The 8,848-nt window shown below is 35.6% G+C and overlaps 1 pseudogene; it reads left to right on the plus strand.

Moving 5' to 3' along the window:
* The window catches only part of LOC18783757, a 3,652-nt pseudogene continuing 3,411 nt past the window's right edge, over positions 8,608-8,848 (plus strand).

An 8,848-nucleotide genomic window follows, 5' to 3' on the forward strand; every position in this document is an offset into this window, starting at 1 on the left:
GACTTCACCAACTTAGAATCTTTCAACCCATGAATTCCTCACTCTAGCAGAACTCCGAACAATTCACCCTTCAAAGTACCTGGACGTAAACCATACTTCACTATAAGGCTCATTTCCTAGATAACAGAAGATTCAATTTGAAAAACCAAATTTCACATTTATAGGTAGGTTTATGCAACAACAGATAAAGCTTATTAATTGTAGAATACAAATAAAACCATCATAAAAAAGTAAATAAAGGCTCATGCGCATGTCTAGTCATTAAAGCAAATAATTCCAGAGACAAGCGGAGACAAATAAACATATGCTCAACAGATGTTATTGAGGAATGCACGATAATGCCAACAAACAAAACTGAAGAAACTATTTCCTTTAACATTCAATCACTACATGTTATATGTAAAATCTAAAATTTCTGATTTTGGTCCTTAAGTATGGAAAATGAATCTATCCAATTGGGGCTCTGCCTCAAGGTAGAAATAGATTATTCGGAGTAATGACAGATCTTAAATGACTATTGCCAATAAGGCTTTGAATACTCAAGGTTTTGGGTGATGAACACATATTATTGGGCATCTATAGCACTTAACTTGCAGAATACAGATGTGTTGATAATTAAATACATTTACTAGAGAGGAAATGGAGCTTAGAAAAAATCAATTGCAACTATGGGAGTCAAATTAGAAGACCTTGCTAAGGGCATCCTTTCGCATTAATGGGCGCTAAGGAGGAGGCACTACCAAAAAAAAAGTGTCATTACCGACCAACATTTTTCGAAGGCCCCGAAATTCCCTCGGTAAAAGTGTTTTTTCCGACCAAGCAGGAAGATTGCATAATCAAGCAAGTTGAGAGACATAGTGCTGAAAGATGGTCGGGGGTATTCAGTAATGTAACAATATGTTTCAATTCAATATGAATCTAATAATTACTCTCAAGTTTTAGTTGCCTTGAGTTTGTATCTATTTCTCTATTCTTATTTCATTACTGTCTGTCATGTATTGTCTTCTTACTTGATATATTTGATTTTAACACATTGACTAAAATTTATTTTGATAACAGAACTAGCTCTGATCTTGTTTTGGCAAGATTAACAAACAATGTTATTGTTAATGGGAAGTAGCAGCAGCCCATCATTAGTGAATGTTCAAAGGAAGATATGAAGCATGCATTTGAACTCTTTAATGTTCGATTGGAAGTAGACTTTGGGACTAGTAATATAGGACATAGCTTAGGATTGTAATGAATATTTGTAATTTATTACATTTGTCTTTTATCAATTGAAATATTATTTATATTTTTTTACAAAATAATTGTATGTTTAATGCTTATAAATGTAGTCGGAAAATTATTTTTTTCCACAAACTTCCATGTCGAAAAAGCAGAATTCCAACGAATTATATTTATCACAAATAGTGGGTCGGAAATACTATTTTCAACAAAGAGTCATTGGTAAGAAAAATAGCATGGCCAAAACAAAAGATCTCAATCAAAAATTATTTTCGACAAGTACCCAAGTATTTGCGACCCCATTTATAGTTGAAAATGAATTTGTATGGTCATTTTGAAAATCTATTTCTGATAAAAATATAAGCAATATTGACGAAATATGGGTGTCGGAAATACATAATTTCTGAGGTATGGTCGGAAAAGAAGTATTTCCAACCAGCATTTTACCGACGACTTCCGACGGCAAAAGGCTTTTTGCGACGACAAAATACCCTCGCTAAAGGCATTATGTTTTGTAGTGAGGGAATTTAAAATTGAATAGAGGGTTAGGGTTTTGGGGAGACAATAACATTCTAAGCAAGCTTATTCACTTCTGGAACAGGAACGGGAACGTCCACGAGCCATGCATACGGGAGGAGGGCTCTTTTGTCTGTCTTTCATTTCGGCCGCAACTGGATGGGGTTCCTTCTTTGAGGTATAGACTGGTCGCAAGATGTTCAAAGGAAGCCCAATAAGCCTAAGATGTTTCTTGATCTCATTTTATGCGCCTTGCCCTTTCTTAAACCCATTACCCATACCCATGAGGGGAAAAAAAAAAGACATAAAAATGAAAGCCGATCTCTCCTTTTACATAAAAATGCAATTTTCCTTCTCAAACCCAAGTCTAACACGAGCTCTCTCTCTCTCTCTCTCTCTCTCTCTCATAGCATCATCATCATCACATTTTTCTTAGTCAGACCTGCCCAGGCCACCAAGGTGGGCCCCCAGAGCCTAGGCACCGTCTAGACCGATTTTTGGAACACTGGCTGGTTAAATGAGCAAGCAGTCTGAAACAAAATGCCTTGATAACAATGTTGAAGCCGTAGCTTAACATGTTTGGTCAGCAGCGTCCTTCCGCATACACCGATTTTTCGAACACTGCCTGAATTACATCAATGCTTTAACAGTTTATTAGCCATACCTACTTATGCTGTGTTTCTGAGACAGCATGGTGATTAGTGGCAGAAAGACTACCCTCTTTAGCCAACCTGGGAGACTTCTCTTTTATAGCAGCGCCATGCTGTTTGCAAAACACAACCTGCCTTTGGTTCCCATTGCTGCAAACCAAAGCTGTTAGAGTTCCCCAACTCCATGCTGAAAAGCCACTAGAATTTAGAGACCACGTGTTTCAAATCATTGGCTTTGAGAGTAAACACTTTGAATTTCGTCTCAGCGGCTTTGAGAGTAAACACTTTGAATTTCGTCTCAGCTTGGACTGTTTTGTTTGAGATGGGGGAGGTTGGATAACGTGGGAGCCAGACAAGTCTTGAGCACCCAATCCAGAAGTTCTTCTCCATAGAAATCACCCTTTTCGAGAGAATTAGCGCATTTACCACAATTACTGCTGGAGTAAGCCAAGACCTTCCTACGCGTGATAAACAGTATGAAAATACCTGTAGGATATCTATAAAAGCCTGGAGAAGGTTAAACAAGCTAATTCGAATTTTTTTTTTAATAAATAATGTTCAACCTTTGAAGCAGGATTGATATGAGTTATCAATCCTAAGATGTGCAAAGCTTAAAATAAAAGAACACGCAGAGAATTATTTTACGTGGTAAAACCCCACTTCTGGGGAAAATCCACGGGACTCCTCAGTCCAACACAAATCCACTATAGAACGATGATTACAAGAAGTACTCACACACTTACCCTAGACACATTCTAGATAATGTTTACCAACTTCTTCGTAACTCAACTTCTGTCACGGGATGATCTTCGACACTCCTTATGTTGAACGCAATACTGACCACGATTGCTTCAAGCTCGCTGGAGGAAAACCGCCACCACGGTCTTGGTGCCCTCAACCGTATGAGTCACCGAATAATGCAAATGAATGCAATATGAATGATTAAAGTATATGATAAATCACCAAGTAAACATGGAACACTTGATAATTTATCTCAAAAATATGCACAGTAGCTTTTATAAGAATTTTAGATGCTCAAACAAAATATATGAAAGCGCTGTATGAAAAGAGAGGCACACCTCTTTTATACAAAACCGTGTTCTCTCTCGTAAGAGGGAAGCACAAGAGTCCACCAATCCTATTCAATCATCACAATCAAATTTCGTCCAATATGGACTCTTGGTGAAAGACGTCAAAACAAGGAGACCAAATAATGTTCAATTATGGATATATGTTTTGATTCTATCACTTACGCCAGCTTTATGCATGGTATCCCAAATACCATCCAATAACATCTTTTAATAAAAGGAACCAATATACAACAAGATGAAAGAAATGAAACAACTACGAAGTACTTGCCAAGTTTTAGATAAAAGATATTTTACCTTTAAAACAACATAGAGTCCAACTAGGAAGGCAATCTTAAGAGATAAAATCTAATCCTATTAAAAATAAGATTAACATAAAAATACTTGAGTGAAAAAAACTCCAACTAGGAATCCTATAAAGAATGCATGATTATGTCATGATTTACCTGAAATCAATTTCTCATATCAGTCAAGTCATGCCTCGGAAGTATGGGATTGAACGAGTTGTGCCAAAACGTCCAGTAACAATTCTTCACACACTAATTTTTCACCTATGCTAAAGTCTAGGAAATGACAATACAAATTTCATACTAACACAGTATCTCATCAAGTGGATCTTCCTTTTGAAATATGAAGCTATGCTCTATGTAAAGCACTAGCTTCAGATCTCGCAAATTGCATCCAGCAATCATTTGTTCATATTTTGAAGCACTGGCACCTACATTAAATCAAATAAAGTTCAAAAAAGCCAAGGCCGACCAAAATATCATCATCAACGTGTACAAGACTTCTTGATAAACTTAAACGAGAATTATAGGGAGGGACAAATTCAACGGGTCTCACTTTGCTGAGTGGACCTGAGCAAAGATGCCGCTTTGTATCCCACCTGAGGTCCCTGGGAAGATTGTGCAGAAAATTCTCCGCATCGACGCCTCTGGTTTCTAGCCATTTGTATTTCTCATGTTGCCGTATCAACTGCTTAAGCTTCCGAGGAAGGGAATGGAAAGCCATCCACAATTCTAATTTCTATATCTTGCCTCTTCAATCTCATTTCCTCCAATCTTGCAGTTTTTCACTGCAAATATGTCAGTTCCACAACAAAACACAGTTCATCATGTGATGTCCCAAAAGACTTAAATATTCTTGTCAGAGAAGTCTAGTTTCTGAGTATTATCCAACAACAATGCATTTAGATGAATGGATATAAGATTTAGCAGCAGGGGAACTGAGAGCTCTGAAATAAACGTATTCATAACACCTACCTGCATATTTCCAATAAGAAATGCAAATAATACCAAGCCAGAAATTGAAATCACAACTGAAAAGTAGCTTTGCCACACATAGGTACTTGTTTTGAGGTTTTGACCAAGGGAGCTGCGAAGTATGAAATTGAAATATAAAACAAGTTAATCTCAAAAGTGTAGTAAACAAGTGTGCAAGAAGAAAAATTCTACAAATGGGAGTTGTAAGTTTTGTTCGTTTACTCCATCATCCTCCCAATACCTCAAACTATGCCGGCCAACAATTATTTTATATGATTTTGTTTAATTTGACAGGAAGTATTTGCACTTCAATGCAAGAGTATAGAATAGATCTAATGTGCTCAAAGCAGTAAGAAATCTTTTGTACAAAATCTGCTAAATCAATGACACCATATTTGAGGGCATCCGAGTATATTCCAAAATCAGAGAGTGTGGAATTTGGTGTCTGCAGTTGCAGAGAAAGAGTCATACACAAGTGTGATGGCTCCAATTTCCAAATGTGTCATCAAAATATAACGAACGGTAATCACCAGCATGATTTTTACATGCTTGTCGCCAGCATGCTGCTTTTCTTTCTATTAGAGAACAAGTACCAAAAGGCTCCAACAACCTGCAGGGCCAGAAGAACCCTCGATGGTCATTACTAAGTATTAACACTGTGGAAACACCACAAATTAATAGGGATTAAAGGGAACCAAGTTTATAAATTCCCTCTGTAAAATATTCAGTTTCTCAAGTTTCTTATGTTTTGCCTGCAAGCTTCTTAAGGTGTGTGTGTGCATGTGTGAGAGTACATCCACTATCAACTTTGTTGCGAAATGCAAGTTAGCAGCAGAAACTCTGGGTTTTAATTTTTTTTTAAAAAAGAGAAATAGTATAGCCGCGCGGCTATACCGGGGTTTCAAAAAATTTTTGAAAAGAATTTTTTAAAAAGAAATAGTATAGCCGCGCGGCTATACTGGGTTTCTTGCCATTTTTTTTAAAAAAATAGTATAGCCGGGCGGATGTACAAGGTTATTTTCTTTTTTTTTAAAGTAGTATAGCCGGACGGCTATACTCCGACTTTTCTAATTTCATTACGCCGTGTATAGAACATGGATGTATTATCGAAAAATACGTATGTACATGTATAATAGATTATTGAACGTGAAAGTGGTAAACTCTTTATACGGGTAATAACTTTGGAAAAGTAAAAAAGGAAAGGGGACACTCGGTTATTGGCAAAATAGTAATAGATAATGCTCTAAACTACTGTTATCGATAAACAAAAATCGGGAAAAAAATTTAAAAGAAAAAAAGGATCTTCAAAATATATATAAAGAGTATAGCGATCGATTATACTATTTTTTATTATTATTATTATTATTATTATTATTATTATATTACCCTAGTAACATCGTGTGGCTATACTATTTTTTATAAAATAAAACAATATGGCTATACTATTTATAAGAGTTGTTTAGATCATTATCCATTACTATTATGCCATTACAGAAGTCTCTATTATCCCCTTTTGATTTTTTACTTTCCCAGAGTTATTACCAGTATAAAGGATTTAGCATTTTCACATTTAATACTTGTATGATACACACGTACATATGTATTTTTCAATAATACATCCGTTCTCTATATACGTCTTAAAGAATCGGTAAATTACAAGTTTTTTAAAAAGCAAATGTATAATACTCGTATTGTATTCGCATATACGTATTTTTTCATGTTTAATACACATATTTTTTTATAAAAATTTTAATAATGCACACAGAATTCACGTATTATACGCATAATTTTTACATATTATTGCAAATACATTTGATTTGATTTGAAATTAGTCCCACATTGGAATACTAGAGTTTTCTTGGAGCTCTTTATAAGACTAACTTTTGGAAATAGAATAATTTGGATTGGCTATGCAAGTGAACCAATTGAGTGGCTTGTAGGTATGTCCTTTGGGGTTAATGCCTAATTAGTTGTGTCAATGGTTAATTAATATATATTGATTAAATAGAAACTTTATTAGATAAACTTCAAATATATAATCAAAGACATCAACAAAACATCTAAAATACCAATCCCAAGAGAGGGGCAACAAACTAACATGCTAAAAGCAAAACTAACGTGGATAAAAACCGCACTAAAACTATTAGCCCACATCACCACAATTAACCATAAGCCCAAACAAAGCCCACAAACCCAACATAACGAAAACCCTAAATTAACCCATGAGCCCAAAAGAACCCTACCTTCACCAACTGAAGAAGCGTCGTTGCGGCCACACCCACCACTGCATCCGTAACAGATCTGGGGAAAATATGATTTCCGGCAATTTACCTGCACATAAGAGCGAACAAATGAACGAAAACAACTTTGTCAAAGAATAATTGGGTAATTTACAGCAACCTCCGTTAAAGACGATGTATAATCAAATTTAAAGAACATGAGCGGTGCTAGGGAACGAGTTTTGGGAGTAGGATTTGATTGAGAATATAGACTAAAAGGGGTGATAGGGAACTTCAATCTAACAATGGCTTAGAAGAAACCACCACAAGAGGCTTTTTTGAAAAGTGGACTTATTCACTAACCTAAAAGGAAAAGACAAGAAGAGAGGAGGGGGAGGAGGGGTAGTGCTTCTTCCTCCTCCCCCTCTATGGAATTTTTCTTTAGGACCCACTTGATTAGTTAATTAATTATTTGAATTATTTTTAAAATCAAATATCATATAATGTTTTTGTCTGATTGGGTTTGTCCTTAAGGCATCAACCATTCTATTTAAACACAAGCCCTGGGTCTATCCAATTACATCACATATGAAAAAATTAAAAAAGTTCTTTTAGATTAATTAGACTTTCACATATGTGGAATACTCCTGGTAGATTAGATTAATTAGACTATCAGTTGTAAAAATATAAAAAATTGGAATCAATTTTGCCAAACACACTAATAAGAAAAGTATATTGAGAGGGGCGATAATACACTAAACTCACACACACAATACGGATGCTAGGACTCAAACTCAGGACCTTGTATGGGAAAACAATTACTTCAAATAACTACACTAGTGGGTCCTTTGAAGTGCTTTTCTTTTTCTTGATAGTGCTTGGAAGATGCAATATTAATAAATCCACTCATTATTATTAGTAGTTTAAAAATGATGGGATATTAACAATTAGTAGTGGTTTAAGACTGAAAAAAAAAAACTAATAATGGATCTATCAAGCTCATTGACCTACGCAAGTCATGATTAATCTAATGGTAATGGATCTTTCAGCGACCTCTTCTTGCAAGGAGGATATGCATTTCAAGTTTCAACTGAAACAGCCGTGTTCTGGACTACGGTTGTTGAGTCAACATCTTGTATTTGGGCCCCAACCTGTCAGTTGATTTTATTTTATTGTATCGATGGCTAATTTGAGGACGTAACCGAAATTTCGTCATTAATTTATTTTTTTGTGAAAAAAAAAATATACATTTGACTTTTTAAGAATTTCCATGGTTAGGAGGACAACCGGAGGGAAGAAGCCAAGAATGTGACATGTTTTTCCACAGAAGGAAGGCTTTGAACGAGCTGATTTAAATAGTGATTAATTTTCTTTTTAAGAAAAATCAGACAGAGATAATGTAAAGAGAACTTTATCTGACAGTGATAAGCTACATATGGTTAAGAAAGGACCAACATTTATGTCTTGCTTCTCAAACTTTAATTATGTCGGTACAGTCAAGCAATTCCTCTTCACACTGCACCTTGGTCCTAGTCTTCTGCTCCTAGTTCATTCCCAGGATGATCAAGACAATCAGGTAGGAATATTTTGAAGGAAATAATGTTATCTATAATATATACATAGCTAATGAAAGCTTCTCTGTCTTTTTGTATGTGTGTGTCTATCTCAGAATTCATTAGCATAGATTGTGGCCTGCAGAAAGTTACCTATACCGAAACGACAACAAAAATTCGCTAGATTTCAGACGCAAGCTTCATAGACACCAGTGAAAGTAAATCCGTGTTGAATGAGTTTAGAGATGACTATCAACAACCCTACTGGTCTCTAAGGAGCTTCCCTGAAGGAACCAGGAACTGGAACTGCTACAACATAAACGTCACAAGTGG

Source organism: Prunus persica, chromosome G3 (assembly GCF_000346465.2).
Source record: "Prunus persica cultivar Lovell chromosome G3, Prunus_persica_NCBIv2, whole genome shotgun sequence".
NCBI classification, from domain to species: Eukaryota; Viridiplantae; Streptophyta; class Magnoliopsida; order Rosales; family Rosaceae; genus Prunus; species Prunus persica.